This window comes from Thalassophryne amazonica, chromosome 19 (genome assembly GCF_902500255.1).
Source record: "Thalassophryne amazonica chromosome 19, fThaAma1.1, whole genome shotgun sequence".
Classification (NCBI taxonomy): domain Eukaryota; kingdom Metazoa; phylum Chordata; class Actinopteri; order Batrachoidiformes; family Batrachoididae; genus Thalassophryne; species Thalassophryne amazonica.
In genome coordinates, this window is record NC_047121.1 from 51047949 (window position 1) to 51065989 (window position 18041).

At 41.7% G+C, this 18041-nt stretch overlaps 1 protein-coding gene across 3 annotated transcripts in view; it reads right to left on the reverse strand.

The window, feature by feature from the left end:
* LOC117531694 (apoptosis-stimulating of p53 protein 1-like) overlaps nt 1–18041 on the reverse strand; it is a 196264-nt gene that overhangs the window by 112792 nt on the left and 65431 nt on the right. The gene's annotated exons all lie outside the window — the stretch shown is intronic.

An 18041-nucleotide genomic window follows, 5' to 3' on the forward strand; every position in this document is an offset into this window, starting at 1 on the left:
TACTATGGGTACAATTCTTTCATTTCATTCTTCTTTGATACGATTTTAAAGCACATGAAGGTCATGATCTGCCAACTATTTTTGTGTAATACAGCTTAAAATAACTCCACTAAACTCCTGAGAAACGACTTTTCTTCTCCTGCTGTCTGACTGAAAAAAAATGCACAAGGAAATAAAGTTGCTTTCAAGCCCCACTTACAGCCACTTTAAGTGAGCTGCTCAACTTTTAACCTGGTCTGTGATCCAGCAAACGGAGCAATCTGCACTTGTGAGAGTGCAAAGAAACCTGCAACAAATGTTTCTAAACCCTCCACTTTTAAAACACAAGCGAAATTACGACCGCAGCTGCTGAAGCGTCTGAACGTGCACCAACATTGCTTTTTTTTTTTTTGCAAGTAATGGCGTACATTTCTTGGGTGCTTTTCCATCTGATGCAGATGTTTAAAGCACTTTACAATTCACACACACACACACACACCAGCATCAGGGTGCTACCACGTTAAAATGCTCCGCTGCACACTGAGAGAAACTGGTGATTAAGAACCTTCCCCAATGAACCTCTGACAGGGAATCAAACCAAAGATCCTCTGGTGCTGAGCCCATGTCCGTAACCTGCAGGATCTCTTTTCATTCCCAAATGGCAGGAACAACAATATAAACTTAGAGACACATCAATGGTATTCCACGGCCTTCGATGAATTCTGAAATCGAGCAGCGACAGTAGACCAAAGCTGGACTTTGTGTACACACGTGCACAAATCATTTCCCACATTGGGTTACAGCGCCTCAACATGTTACGGAAATGTTATCGGAGGAGCAGCCGGCAGTGCTGGCAGCGTGACAAAGTTAGAGTTGGTTTAAGGTTAAATAGGCAGAATTTTATCTGCTCAGGTTATTACAGCACTGTGACATCACAAATCAACCCCCAGGAGTTTGAGTTTGTTCTACAGGACAAACATTCTGCTTGTACTGTCGGCCTGTGGGGGGGGGGGGGGGCAGATAACGGACAGAAATATCAGCCTCAGCCACTTCCTGCTATTGTGCACAGGCTACAGCGGTGAGAGAGCTACCAACCTGCCCGGCCCAGGCTACAGTGAAATTGCTAATAGTTAACCTGCAAGTGCTTCTTCAAAAATGCCACCTAACAGTGCAAAATCTGAGGAGGATTTTATGACCTCCGCTCAAGTCTGGGATCTTTTGGATCAACAAATGTCTCATTTAAGGAGGTACTGCAACAACAGGAAGGTACCTATAAAGGTTTTATCCAGATAATAATGGACTCCTTCAACAAAAGGCTAGATGGTATCATTAAAGATCTGTGTGACCTTAAAGTAAGCCTTCAATATACTCAGAAAGAGGTTGATGATGTGAAATTAATTTCTGATGATCTGTCACGTAAGTGTAAAGAAATAAGAAAAGACATGTCTGTTCTTGATTCCACATACAACAATGTGGTTAGCAAATTTGATTACCTGGAGAACCAGTCTCGACGGAATAATTTGGTGTTTGATGGAATTCAGGAGTCTGACCATAAGAAATGGTCTGACTCTGAGGACAAGATAAGAAAGATCATCTCTGAAAAATTTAAACTGGACCCAAGGCATACTGAAATGAGTGTGTGCATCGTAGTGAGGACACTAATTGTTGAAGCTCTGTAGGTGGAATTCTTTCCCATTCTTGCTTGATGTAGGACTTCAGTTGTTCAACAGTCCGGGGTCTCCGTTGTCGTATTTTGCGCTTCATAATGCGCCACATAATGCGTTCAGACCTGTCGACATGGTCTGAACTGCAGGCAGGCCAGTCTAGTACCCGCACTCTTTTACTACGAAGCCACGCTGTTGTAACACATGCAGAATGTGGCTTGGCATTATCTTGCTGAAATAAGCAGGGACGTCCCTGAAAAAGACGTTGCTTGGATGGCAGCATGTGTTGCTCCAAAACCTGGATGTACCTTTCAGCATTGATGGTGCCATCACAGATGTGTAAGTTGTCCATGCCATGGGCACTAACACACCCCCATACCATCACAGATGCTGGCTTTTGAAATTTGCGCTGGTAACAATCTGGATGGCCTTTTTCCTCTTTTGTCCAGAGGACATGACGTCCATGATTTCCAAAAACAATTTGAAATGTGGACTCATCAGAGCACAGCACACTTTTCCACTTTGCGTCTGTCCATTTCAAATGAGCTCGGGCCCAGAGAAGGCGGCGGTGTTTCTCGACGTTGTTGATGTTTGGCTTTCACTTTGCATGGTAGAGTTTTAACTTGCACTTGTAGATGTAGCGACGAACTGTGTTAACTGACAATGGTTTTCTGAAGTGTTCCTGAGCCCACGCGGTAAGATCCTTTACACAATGATGTCAGTTTTTAATGCAGTGCCGCCTGAGGGATCGAAGGTCACGGGCATTCAATGTTGGTTTTCGGCCTTGACGCTTCCGTGTAAAAAGTTCTCCAGATTCTCTGAATCTTCTGATTATATTATGGACTGCAGATGATGGAATCCCTAAATTCCTTGCAACTGAACATTGAGAAACATTGTTCTTAAACTGTTGAACAATTTTTTCACGTAGTTGTTCACAAAGTGGTGACCCTCACCCCATCTTTGCTTGTGAACAGCTGAGCCTTTTATACCCAATCATGACACTCACCTGTTTCCAATTAACCTGTTCACCTGTGGAATGTTCCAAACAGGTGTTCTTTGAGCATTCATTAACTTTCCCTGTCTACTTGTATTGTTGCCACTGTCCCAGCTTTTTTGAAATGTGTTGCAGGCATCCATTTCAAAATGGGCAAATATTTGCACAAAAACAATAAAGTTGATCAGTTTGAACATTAAATATCTTGTCTTTGTGGTGTACTCAATTAAATATAGGGTGAAGAGGATTTGCAAATCATTGTATTCTGTTTTTAATTTACATTTCACACAATGTCCCAACTTCATTGGAACCGGGGTTGTAAATGCTGCATAAATGGCTGACATAGCTGTATATGTGATTTTTAAGATGGCCACCATGGCAGCCACATTTGAAATTGGATCGGAATGCCTCAAACAAACTTTGGAGTTGTCATGGGTAGAAACATGGACATCAAGCTTCAGCTTCATTGTTCCAGCAGTTTCAGAGAAGATACACACGTCGACACACGGGCGGCCCTTCGGACCAGGTGAGGTAAAAATCATGACTCCACCAAGGTTATTTTGGGGATTATAAATTACATAAAATTAAAAAACAAATACTTTGTATCTTATGTTGCCCGCCATGTAAAACTAGAATACAATAAATCAGCATTTGATAAATAATAGGGATAGACCGATCATTGGTGAGCCTGTAATCAGTTTATCTCTAATCAATAACTTTGATGCTCTAACTTAACGGCCTAGGCATATGTGTGCGCTGAAGGTGCATTGTTGTGTATAATTTAATGATTGATAGTTACTGTGTAGCTGAGACGTCTCTACTGTATTTCTGTGGCCTCCATATAATACCCATATGTGAAACATGTCAGTTTTTCATTTTCTCTCTTTGAGGAGAATAAAATCAACATAGTACAACTGAAAATATTTACGGCAATTTGACATAAACGTACTCCACATTTTATTCACTGTAATGTCTCATGTCCGCCTGCTCTCCTCTCCACCAGCTTCACCTGACATTTGTTACGTTTGCCTGATTTCTTTGAAAGTTGTTTCACCAAACCAAAGCACACTTGCATGAACTGCTGATATGGATGTACAGACAGAGTGGCCAGCCACGTCTGAGCACACACAGCACAGCAAGCCGCCTCCCAGCTGCAGACCAGAGACTCACTGACTGCTACAAATGACAGCGTGTCACATTGAAAAGACCGAGACCACAGCCAGGACAGGTATATAAATAATTACTACACTACCTACACACACAATTACAAAACAAACAGCTAAAAACAAATGATCACATAGCACAGAGACAGAGTGACACGTTGGTGTGTGCGCTGGACAGACAGACTAACCCTAACCGCCGACTGCAGCAGCTGTTGAGATCTCTGGTTCTGGACGGAACACGTACCATGTTTGGACGGACATGACCTAACAACTGTACCCTGTGGCACGCGTATGTCTGCTTACTGTCCTCACGTGGACATACATAAAAACATATATCGCTGTTGTGACGGGCTGCAGGAAGCGTGCTCACGGCGCGCAAATTGACAGACTATCCCAGGTGAAACAGACCATCAGATCATAGCATGCAGCAGGCAAACTGAATGTCACATCACCCACGTGAGATCTGTTCCACATGATGTGGTGTCTGTCCTGCAGCGCAACGTCCACAGGACACGCGTGTGGAGCCGGACATGCCGGGTTCAGCAGATGTGAACATGATAAGAGCGCACTGCTTTATTCATGTTATTACATGACTGTACATCTGTGACCATGGGTCATCTACAGAGGAACAGACGGTTCATAAGTGTACTGTTCGCTCGATAAGAGGGATTCAAGAAAAATGCAGTGTTTTTTATGGTGTGTGTGGGGTTTTTTTTTAAAATAAGTTTATCTCCTTGTTGATTTCAGGCATTTTACACACCTTTTATAGGACAACAAAGTTGGTAAAGTTTCTGTCTGGCTATCAGAGCTTTTGTAAATTGCAGGTTCAAATCCTGTGGGTGGCATGTATTTTTATTTTTTGCCAAGCAGCTGCATGATGTCATTCCACATGCTCCAGCTGCTCGCACTGTGTTCCCTGTTGCGATGATTTCGTGCACCCTTGTGCACGAAACCGTCGCAGCGGGATCGTTCATGCCTGCAAAACCACGTGTCCCTCCCGATGTCGGCTCGATGGTTTTGTGGTTTGCTCATACGAGCTGTTTCGCCGTGATTCACCCTGATTTGTACTACATGTGAAGAGGCCCTAAGAATGTGACAACTAAAAAAAAATAAAATAAAAACTAGTTTAAAATATTTGAACAGAGTACATGTGACCAACATCCAAAACAGGATCTGATCCAAATGATGTTTCCAAATTATCCAAGTTATCAAATATAAAAATGTCCTTTGTTTAAAGACTGTATCAGTTAAAACTGTGTCCAGACCACAGCCAGCTTTTGGTACATGTATATACACACACACACACACACACACACACACAAATAGGAGGAAAGACTTGTACACATCTGAAAAACCCCAAGAAGACGTTTGCCGGACCACATTTAAAATTATATGAAAAGAAGAATCTGTATCATGTTTGGAGTCACAGGTTTCTCTTCAAACAGCTGCTTGTGTTCATTTTTCTTCCAGTATTTCCAGCATGTCTAATAAAATCAATTCATACATTTTTGAGTGATTGTGCTGACAAACAGACAAAAACAAAACCATTTTGTCTGGAAAGGCATTCATTGAGGCCATTCATTTGACAGATTCCAACAATCAAACAGCAGGGCCTGTTGAAAACCAGGATTTATTAGTTATCTATAGATCTGAATGAATGAGTCACTCACACGTCACTCACACGTGCATCAACACATACAGCAACACTAACGGGTCTGAAGATATCAGCAGTTGAATGAAGGACGGAAGAAAAATCAGTCAACTTTATAACAAGATATTAACCTGCTGACTGTTCTCCATCTATCAGAGTACAAGACGAGAAGGACTTGTTGGTCTTATGGTTGGAAACAACACAGTATTCCGTGGTGCTACACAAAACAAAAGGTGGATGAATTCGATTTTTTTTAATTAATTAGGATTTTAAAATTATGTTTGAAATTTAAGAAGAAAAAGAATCACACATTGTCAGAGCCCAAAGTAATGTCTTCACTCTACTGAAACACAACCAAACGTATTCAAGCTGCAAGTCCGAGGAAGTTGATTAATGTGCAGTTTGAAGAATGTTCAAAATTTACATTTAAGAGTTGAGAGTCAGTCAATCATTATTTTATGTATATAAAACCTCAGTGTCAGTGGATGGAACTGGGAACTTATGAACACTGTTGTAATTCTTTCAGCTGCGCCCATTAGGGGGCGCCACAGCAGATCAATCGTTTCCATCTCACCCTGTCCTCTGTATCTTCCTCTGTCTCACCAACCACCTGCATGTCCTCCCTCAGCACATCCATAAACCTCCTCTTTGGCCTCCCTCTTCTCCTCCTGCCTGGTGACTCCATCCTCAGCATCCTTCTCTCTATATACTCTGGGTCTCTCCTCTGCACATGTCCAAACCATCTCAATCTCACCTCTTTGACTTTGTCTCCAAACTGTCCCATCTGACCTGTCCCTCTGACATGTTCATTCCTAATCCTGTCAATCCTCATCACTCCCAAAGAGAATCTCAACATCTTCAGCTCCGCCTCCTGTCTTTTTGTTAGTGCCACCGTCTCTAATCCATCTAACATATCTGGTCTCACTACTGTCTTCTTGACTTTCCCCTTCACTCTTGCTGATATTCATCACAATTTACTCTTTCTCCACCCACTCCACCCTGCCTGCACTCTCTTCACCTCTCTACCACACTGAGCAAACATTGCATCTGTAGTGCTTTCTCAGCATGAAACCATATTGCTACTCACAGATCTCCACCTGTTTTCTATGCCGAACTGCTACTACTTTTTCCCATAACTCAGGGGTGCCGAATATCGAACGTGATCAAACAGTCGATCACAAAGACAGTGTGGGTTGATCACACGGCATAAAGAAAGAGATGTTAGCCAATCATCCATCCACCAGTCATCCATCCTCACAATGGCATTTGCGACTTGATTGATGTACGTATATCTCATCTTTTCTAATATACGTGCACAAGATCACGATTTTCCATGCAGGTCAAAGTTTGTGCGGTAAACTGTACGTGCTAAAGCGGAGTGAGCTAATTATCTGGTAACCGTTCAAGCTTATTTCTTCTAAAAAGAAAGGCTATAAAAATGACATTCTGATTATTGGTGACTTCAACAATCATATAAGTAAAACTTCTGATCCCCTCTGCAAATCATTTATGAAGTTATGGATGTATTAGGATTCTGGCAATACATTCAGGATTCGACACACATTAGTGGAAACACCCTGGATTTGGTTCTCGCAAGTGGTATTGCTGTCACGAATATTGACATCATGCCCTTTGGTGGGTGCCATCACTGAGGTATTACCAATATTTACAGAATTTGATAGTATTTCACCAGGCGTGCTGACGAAATTCGTAACATCTACTAAAAGCACAACCTGCTTATTTGACGCCATGCCAACAATTTCAATTTATTTTCATTTATATAGTATCAAACAACAAGGTTGCCTCAAGGCGCTTCACACAAGTAAGGTCTAACCTTATCCCAGAGCAACAGTGGTAAGGAAAAACTCCCTCTGAGGAAGAGACCTCAAGCAGACCAGACTCAAAGCGGTGACCCTCTGCTTGGGCCATGATACAGACATGAATTACGAAACCATTCACAAAACAAATATACAGGAAATGTTGCCGGCACACAGGACGGTTTCCGGAACAGATACCACACCCATCTCTCGCTGCAGCTCAAACAGAGAGAAAAGAAAAAAGCAGAATCAAGCATCAGAAAGTCAAATACAGTGTAATCTGTCAGCATTAAGCAACAAGAAAAACTGAAGAAATACTAAGGTGATCGCCTGCCACTAGCCCTAAGCTTCACTAAAAGACTCAGACTTTAGATAATGTTGAGGCCGCGGCCCGCTCCGTTTCCTAATAAAATGAATTTAGTAAGTCCCTTCGGCTGCTCCCTTGTTTTTGCACTCGGGGTCGCCACAGCAAATCCAAGGTGAATCTGCATGTTGAATTGGCACAGGTTTTATGCCGGATGCCCTTCCTGACGCAACTCCACATTACATGGAGAAATGTGGCAGGGGTGGGATTTGAACCCGGAACCTTCTGAACTGAAACCAAGTGCATTAACCACTTGGTCACCACCCCTGATTCCTAATACAATCAATTTAAAAGAGTAAAAAGCATAGTAACATACTATGCCAGTATGCTAGACATACAAAAGGGAAAATAAGTGCATCTTAAGTCTGGACTTGAAAGTCTCCACAGAATCTGACTGTTTTATTGACGCAGAGAGATCATTCCACAGAACAGGGGCACGATAAGAGAAAGCTCTGTGACCCGCAGACTTCTTATTCACCCTCAGGACACAAAGTAGTCCTGCACTCTGAGAACACAGAGCCCAGGCCGGTACGTAGGGTTTAATTAGGTCAGCTAGGTAGGGAGGTGCCAGTCCGTGAATAAATTTATAGGCTAGTAGCAGAACCTTAAAATCTGATCTCACTGGGACAGGAAGCCAGTGAAGAGATGCCAAAATGGGTGTAATGTGGTCAAACTTTCTGCTTCCTGTCAAAATTCTGGCAGCACATTCGTCCCATCCTGTCTATGTCTGATGCTGAGACCCTGATTCATGTCTTTATCTCTTCTAGATTAGACTACTGCAATGTTCTATTTTATGGTTTACCGCAGTCCAGCATTAGGGCTCTCCAACTGGTTCAAAATGCTGTAGCCAGACTTTTGACAGAAAGCAGAAAGTTTGACCACATTACACCCATTTTGGTGTCTCTTCACTGGCTTCCTGTCCCAGTGAGATCACATTTTAAGGTTCTGCTACTAGCCTAAATGGTTCTGCTCCTGGCCTCAACATTATCTACTTTAGGGGAGGAGATGGTCTTGTGGTCAAGCGTTGGGCTTGAGACCAAAGGATCCTCTGTTCAAATCCCAGTCTGACCGGAAAATCACTAAGGGCCCTTGGGCAAGGTGCTTAATCCCCTAGTCACTCCCGGTGTGTCGTGAGCACCTTGCATGGCAGCAGCCTGATATTGGGGTGAATGTGAGGCATTATTGTGTAAAGTGCTTTGAGTGTCTGATGCAGATGGAAAAGCGCTGTGTAAATGCCATCCATTTACCATTCACTTTATCTAAATTCTGGGTCTTAATTCTGAAGCTTAGGGCTAGTGGCCGGCGATCACCTTAGTATTTCCTGTTTTTTCTTGTTGCTTAATGCTGACAAATTATACTGTATTTGTTGTCTTTCTGATGCCTGATTGTTTTTTTCCTCTCTCTGTTTGAGGTGCAGCTCCATCCAGAGATGGGAGTGGGTGTTTTCTGCTGGCCTCCCGTCCTGTGCACCGACTTGGACTCCCAAAATTTCCTGTATATTATTTGTGTCTGTATCACGGCCCAAGCAGAGGGTCACCCCTTTGAGTCTGGTCTGCTTGAGGTTTCTTTCTCAGAGGGAGTTTTTTTTCTTACCACTGTCGTCTGTGTTCTTGCTCCGGGGGTTGGTAAGTTTAGATGGTAAGTGTGTGAAGCGCCTTGAGGCAACTTTGTTGTGATTTGCGCTATATAAATGAAAAAGTGAAATTGGGAGCTCGACCAAGTAAGAAAGCAAAAACATACCACTTCCATCTGGAATGGGAGGAGGATTTTTTTCACAACGTCCTATTTGAAATGCATTTGTCTGATATGAGTGGCACTTTTGGACTGTTCATACAAGCTATGACAGTTTTCCCCCCAAAAAGTGAGCTAAGAAAGAGGAAGGTGAAGGAACTGAACTCACAGTTGCCAGTACAGCAGCCATTTTTCTCACACCTGACCTCAAAAGCAAAGGCAGCCACCGAAGTATCCTTCTGGGTGAGTCACTTCATCAATAAGCACCAAAGGTCCTTCCAAGATGGAGCGATGATAAAAGAAGCATTTGTTGAAGCAACCCTGACTAGTTGTTTTGGGACTTTAAATGTAAAGTAAGTCCCTTCAGAGATAGGTCTGCATGCTGAACTGGCAGACGTTTGACACCAGATGCCCTTCTTGACACAACTCCACATTACATGGAGGAATGTGGCAGGGGTGGGGTTTGAACCGGGAACCTTCTGCACTGAAATCAAGCACACTAACCACTTGGTCAACTGGAAATATTATCTTCAATCAAAGCTCTCCAGCAATCACAAAGTCACGGCTGAGGATTTGGAAGGACATCACAGACTGAGTGTTTTTCACTGCAACTGGACAAATCTACAGACGTGAGTGATGCAACCCAGCTGTGCATGTTTATTTGGATGGCGTTTACAGATATGAATGCAAAAGAGGAGCTGTCAACAGTCCTGCTGTGAAAGAAGACACACGGGGAGAGGACAATTTTTTGAAGAACTTTATTGAGAAAATCCAGCTCCCAGTATGCATATTGGAATCAATCACCACAGACAGCACAACTGCAATGACTGGTCACGTGAACGGATTTATGGCAAAGTGCAGAGAGGACCACGCTTTCCCAGACTTCCTTAATTACACTGCATAATACACCAGCACACATCATGCACAAAAATGGTAAACATGAAAGAGATAATGGATGCTGCAATGAAGATCGCCGGTTCTATTTGAGCTAGATCTCTTCAAAGACGGCTGACTGCGGCCATGCTGAGTTGTTGCTACACGCAGATGTGAGTTGACTTAGTGGAGGAAATTCCTGCAGAAATTCTGCGAGCTCTGTCTGGAGATCGAAGAGTTTCAACTTGCTCATAAACATGCTGAATACAAACAACTAAATGATGATTAGTGGCTACTTGACTGAGCATTTTTACCGATCTGACCAACATGTTGAGTGAGCTCAATAAAAACTGCAAGGAAAATACAAAACCGCAACCAATATGATCAGCTCCGTTCGTGCTTTCAGACAAAAAAATAAGCAAACAAAAATGGCTGCACAAGCAAAATTAAGGTCAGTTGTGCAGAATTCCTTTAATCAAAGAAAGCCAAAAACTGAACAAATTTGTTGAACATTCCTTACAGTGTTTTAACTTTATTTTCTGTGCAGGTGCGACTCCCCTGAAAATCATCCTAATTATTCAAGAACGAGTCACTTTCCAAATACAGCTAGGAAAGTTATACCATATGTGTGAGAGTCACAAAATACTGTGTTCACCCACTGGAGAGCCCATGGTCTGAAGAGGGGGTGGGCCGATGCACGAACATGGCCAATATTACGTCCAGCAGAATCACCAGTTCAATAAAATGTCTGATTTCATCATAAATCACAAATAACTCACCCGTTTTTTTGTGTGTGTCCTTTTCTCATTTGATAAATATGTTCTGTGTCATTTATTTTAATTTCAGGTGAGCATTTAACCAACTTTCTTCATAAAAGGGGGTGGGCTGATGCTCGGCCCCGGGCCCTCTGACAGGTGAATATGACATATGACAAAAGAAAAAAAAACATACTGACATGTCAGGTTTCCCCATTATCGTGCAGCCCTCATCTGCATTCTCACAGATTCCACTGCGTGGCAGAAGAATACGCTTCAAAAAGTACTGCTTTAGATATTAACTCGTCTTTGGAGCGCTGTGTCATTATAGTAGTATTTTTTTCTGCTTTAGTTGCCAATAAAACTGTGCAGCCACCAGTGATTTTCTCTTGCAGCGTTTTTTGGCCACATGCATCTTTGTGATGGTGACATGGATCAGCAAACGGAAAGTGAACATTTCCACACACACGGTGGTCAGAAGGAGCTGCTGCATTAATCTGACATGAACATGCAGTTTGGACCAGAGCAGCGGTTTTACCTGCAGGCTGTCCCATGTGATCCTGCAGGAGCGGACTTTAATTTTGCTGCATTGCCCTTCAATTGTAAATTCCTGAACCAAATCCACCTCATTCCACTCCATCCTCAGAGTCGTTTATCGAACCAGAGTGAAAAATGTGCCAGATGCGTGAAATGAGAGCGATCCTTATCCCAACTTTTGTCCGCTCGGTGAGCTGATGTGATTTACGACACTCTCTTCTTCCTCTCTCTCTCCCCCCAATACTGGTGTGTTCTCACGTCATCACTGATGTGACTCTGCATTTAAATTCCAACACCTAACAAACCTACAAACTGGGGCAAATTAATCACCATGAAGATCATTTTACATCCCTCCTCTCCCTCTGTGCCTCCATCTCTCTTTTTATACCTTGCTCCGTCTTTCCTAATAACTTCCCTCTGCATGTCTGCATTCCTTCATGTCTTTTTCTACCCTCATCATCCTTCCTTTTTGCTGCAGTGATGTGCCCTCTCCCCCAACACGCTGCGCTTTCTCCTACGCTGCAATAAGATTTGTTCTCAGTCCTCCCTGTGTCTTGCTGCTGATGGCAGGCGGCGTGTGACGAGGCTGCCAGATTAGAACTGCTGTGGCTGCCAGATTAGAACTGCTGTGGCAGAATTCGCGGCGATCCCATGCCAGACGTGGCCCACATGTACACACACAAACAGATGTGTGCAGGAGTAACAGCTGGCTGCTGCTGCGTCATGTTTTACTGCTGTCGCTCCCGAAGGCATACACATGCAGGCCATCACGCCCACACGCGAGTGACATGTGACTTTACTGCTGCGTCACATGCTGCTGTTCTGGCTTCTGTGTAGGCGAGCTGCTAAAAATGGTTCTGATAGTGATATCTGAGGTGTGCATAAGGCTTCTGTCAGAGTTGAAATTGTTTAAAACGGGCACCACCAAGCATGTTAGAGTTATGGGGAAATGAACATTACAGTTTTTAAAGTTCTTGTGTTTATGGCATGCAAAGTACTGAGCACACAAATCAACAACAAAAAAAACTCATAACAAAACAACTCGACAATGAACCTGTGTGACTAAAAGGGTGAGGGCAAAAGTAAAGCTTATAAATACCCACCGCTGATACAACAAAAAGAAGAATGCATACACACATATATGCACACAAACACAATTTCATAAATACATACAGTATACACATACATAGCTACATATACACACATGACGGCAAATACCAAAAAAAGTGTGCAAAATTAGTCAGTGAAATCCAATTTACAAAACACAACCAGACTAACAATAGCACACAACACACAAGCCCGAAAGCAAAAACAAAATCAATAAACCGATTTTTTCAAACTATAACAAGCAATTTTATTACTCTTGTAAAGCCTTTTAAAGCCAACTAAAGCACTATAATATTCAGGACAGTTATTCCATGTTAGCACCTTTAACAGAAACAGTGACTTTTTACAGTAGTTCGGATCCTTACTTTCTCAAAAAAAATCCCTCTCAAATTATAACTGGAATTCCTCAGTTTAAACAGATCCTGAACATGTTGTGGCAACAGTTTATTTTTAACTTTATACATCATTTCTATTGTGATATCATCAACCAAGTCCTAGATTTTTAGAATATGTAAACAGACAAAAAATGGATTTGTTGACTCACCATATGATTTGTTACAGATAATTCTTTATCTTTCTTCAAGCATATGCATATTAATATTGTACATCTCAGTTTCCTCAGTTATTTTCCTTTTGAAATTTGTAATTTCAGTCAATTTTATCAACTTAAGAATTGAAAACTACAAAAGCCGGCAAATGATGTCACTCATAAGTAACCCCCCCTCTAAATTCCCCACAGTAACATTTGTCAATATATTATCAATAAATGTTGATGTGTTCACAGCTATCCTAGCTGGATGGGTTAGGGTTACTGGATACATTCCCATACAAAATACAGAATTTATAAATTCAGTTGTAAGCATTTGATCATGAGGATTTAAGAAGTCTATGTTGAAGTCTCCACAAACAAATAAAAGCTTATTACTTTTAATATGAGCGAAGCGCTGCAGCGCAAAGTTCCCTCATAGTACGAGGCATCCTAAACAGGAAGTGCCAATTTTCAAATCCACAGTAAAACAGGAAATGTTCAAATGTCAAACACTTCCTGGATTGACAGACGAGATCCCATGGAATTTCGCAGGAACTCAGTGGCAAGCTCACACTCAAACAGGAAGTGCCAAATTCTCAGTAACAGTAAAACAGGAAATGCTGAACACTTCCTGGCATGGGTGGAGCTAGAGCGGAGGCCGGGGTTTCACAGGACTCCCCTGAAATCTGATTGGACACAGATGATTGACATGTCACAGCACTACAAGTCTGGCTGAAAGTGCTGCATTTTCAAATCAGTGAGTCACATTGACTGCTAGGTTCCTCCTGTCCAGTAGTTGGTGCTGTGTACCACAAAAAATTCTAATCCACCTTAGCAGAAGAAGAAAAATATTTGCTCCAGATATGAACTGAACATGTCGTTTGAACTATGGACTTCTAATCACACCAAACTTATATTGGTGAGTAAACGACCATATTTTATGACAGAAATGAGGTCCAGGTTGTTAAAAGCAGCATTTCTCCTTTAATTTGGGTTGTCTTATATACACATGTTTAAGCTAATAGACAGCAGCTGGTTCATCCTCTGTTGGCTTATTAGTGCAGCAGATAACTGAAACAATCTGACCCCTGTAAAAAACTGAAACTGACCTTTGTCACCATTCTTCCTGCTTTTACCCCATAACTCCAGAACTTTCAAATCAAATCAATTTTATTTATATAGCGCCAAATCACAAACAGTTGCCCCAAGGTGCTTTATATTGTAAGGCAAAGCAATACAATAATTACGGAAAAACCCCAACGGTCAAAACGACCCCCTGTGAGCAAGCACTTGGCGACAGTGGGAAGGAAAAACTCCCTTTTAACAGGAAGAAACCTCCAGCAGAACCAGGCTCAGGGAGGGGCAGTCTTCTGCTGGAACTGGTTGGGGCTGAGGGAGAGAACCAGGAAAAAGACATGCTGTGGAGGGGAGCAGAGATCAATCACTAATGATTAAATGCAGAGTGGTGCATACAGAGCAAAAAGAGAAAGAAACACTCAGTGCATCATGGGAAACCCCCCAGCAGTCTAAGTCTATAGCAGCATAACTAAGGGATGGTTCAGGCTCACCTGATCCAGCCCTAACTATAAGCTTTAGCAAAAAGGAAAGTTTTAAGCCTAATCTTAAAAGTAGAGAGGGTGTCTGTCTCCCTGATCCAAATTGGGAGCTGGTTCCACAGGAGAGGAGCCTGAAAGCTGAAGGCTCTGCCTCCCATTCTACTCTTACAAACCCTAGGAACTACAAGTAAGCCTGCAGTCTGAGAGCGAAGCGCTCTATTGGGGTGATATGGTACTATGAGGTCCCTAAGATAAGATGGGACCTGATTATTCAAAACCTTATAAGTAAGAAGAAGAATTTTAAATTCTATTCTAGAATTAACAGGAAGTCAATGAAGAGAGGCCAATATGGGTGAGATATGCTCTCTCCTAGTCCCTGTCAGTACTCTAGCTGCAGCATTTTGAATTAACTGAAGGCTTTTCAGGGAACTTTTAGGACAACCTGATAATAATGAATTACAATAGTCCAGCCTAGAGGAAATAAATGCGTGAATTAGTTTTTCAGCATCACTCTGAGACAAGACCTTTCTAATTTTAGAGATACTGCGCAAATGCAAAAAAGCAGTCCTACATATTTGTTTAATATGCGCTTTGAATGACATATCCTGATCAAAAATGACTCCAAGAATTCTCGCAGTATTACTAGAGGTCAGGGTAATGCCATCCAGAGTAAGGATCTGGTTAGACACCATGTTTCTAAGATTTGTGGGGCCAAGTACAATAACTTCAGTTTTATCTGAGTTTAAATGCAGGAAATTATAGGTCATCCATGTCTTTATGTCTGTAAGACAATCCTGCAGTTTAGCTAATTGGTGTGTGTCCTCTGGCTTCATGGATAGATAAAGCTGAGTATCATCTGCGTAACAATGAAAATTTAAGCAATGCTGTCTAATAATACTGCCTAAGGGAAGCATGTATAAAGTGAATAAAATTGGTCCTAGCACAGAACCTTGTGGAACTCCATAATTAACCTTAGTCTGTGAAGAAGATTCCCCATTTACATGAACAAATTGTAATCTATTAGATAAATATGATTCAAACCACCGCAGCGTAGTGCCTTTAATACCTATGGCATGCTCTAATCTCTGTAATAAAATTTTATGGTCAACAGTATCAAAAGCAGCACTGAGGTCTAACAGAACAAGCACAGAGATGAGTCCACTGTCTGAGGCCATAAGAAGATCATTTGTAACCTTCACTAATGCCGTTTCTGTACTATGATGAATTCTAAACCCTGACTGAAACTCTTCAAATAGACCATTCCTCTGCAGATGATCAGTTAGCTGTTTTACAACTACCCTTTCAAGAATTTTTGAGAGAAAAGGAAGGTTGGAGATTGGCCTATAATTAGCTAAGATAGCTGGGTCAAGTGATGGCTTTTTAAGTAATGGTTTAATTACTGCCAGCTTAAAAGCCTGTGGTACATAGCCAACTAATAAAGACAGATTGATCATATTTAAGATCGAAGCATTAATTAATGGTAGGGCTTCCTTGAGCAGCCTGGTAGGAATGGGGTCTAATAGACATGTTGATGGTTTGGAGGAAGTAACTAATGAAAATAACTCAGACAGAACAATCGGAGAGAAAGAGTCTAACCAAATACCGGCATCACTGAAAGCAGCCAAAGAGAACGATATGTCTTTGGGATGGTTATGAGTAATTTTTTCTCTAATAGTTAAAATTTTATTAGCAAAGAAAGTCATGAAGTCATTACTAGTTAAAGTTAAAGGAATACTCAGCTCAATAGAGCTCTGACTCTGTCAGCCTGGCTACAGTGCTGAAAAGAAACCTGGGGTTGTTATTTTCTTCAATTAGTGATGAGTAGTAAGATGTCCTAGCTTTATGGAGGGCTTTTTTATAGAGCAACAGACTCTTTTTCCAGGCTAAGTGAAGATCTCCTAAATTAGTGAGACGCCATTTCCTACAGCATCCAAAGTTGTCCTCAATGAGGATATAAAACTATTGACGAGATAATCTCTCTCACTCACAGAGTTTAGGTAGCTACTCTGCCCTATGTTGGTATATGGCATTGGAGAACATAAAGAAGGAATCATATCCTTAAACCTAGTTACAGCGCTTTCTGAAAGACTTCTACTTTAATGAAACTTATTCCCCACTGCTGGGTAGTCCATCAGAGTAAATGTAAATGTTATTAAGAAATGATCAGACAGAAGGGGGTTTTCAGGGAATACTGTTAAGTCTTCAATATCCATACCATAAGTCAGAACAAGATCTAAGGTATGATTAAAGTGGTGGGTGGACTCATTTATATTTTGAGCAAAGCCAATCGAGTCTAACAATAGATTAAATGCAGTGTTGAGGCTGTCATTCTCAGCATCTGTGTGGATGTTAAAAGAGGGTAAATCATCACGCAATGTTGCAAAAGATGTTGGTTGTTCACAGTCAGCTGTGTCTAAACTCTGGACCAAATACAAACAACATGGGAAGGTTGTTAAAGGCAAGCATACTGGTAGACCAAGGAAGACATCAAAGAGTCAAGACAGAAAACTTAAAGCAATATGTCTCAAAAATCGAAAATGCACAACAAAACAAATGAGGAACGAATGGGAGGAAACTGGAGTCAACGTCTGTGACCGAACTGTAAGAAACTGCCTAAAGGAAATGGGATTTACATACAGAAAAGCTCAACGAAAGCCATCATTAACACCTAAACAGAAAAAAAACAAGGTTACAATGGGCTAAGGAAAAGCAATCGTGGACTGTGGATGACTGGATGAAAGTCATATTCAGTGATGAATCTCGAATCTGCATTGGGCAAGGTGATGATGCTGGAACTTTTGTTTGGTACTGTTCCAATGAGATTTATAAAGATGACTGCATGAAGAGAACATGTAAATTTCCACAGTCATTGATGATATGGGGATGCATGTCAGGTAAAGGCACTGGGGAGATGGCTGTCATTACATCATCAATAAATGCACAAGTTTACATTGATATTTTGGACACTTTTCTTATCCCATCAATTGAAAGGATGTTTGGGGATGATGAAATCATTTTTCAAGATGATAATGCATCTTGCCATAGAGCAAAAACTGTGAAAAAATTCCCTGCAAAAAGACACATAGGGTCAATGTCATGGCCTGCAAATAGTCTGGATCTTAATCCAATTGAAAATCTTTGGTGGAAGTTGAATAAAATGGTCCATGACAAGGCTCCAACCTGCAAAGCTGATCTGGCAACAGCAATCAGAGAAAGTTGGAGCCAGATTGATGAAGAGTACTGTTTGTCACTCATTAAGTCCATGCCTCAGAGACTGCGAGCTGTTATAAAAGCCAGAGGTGGTGCAACAAAATACTAGTG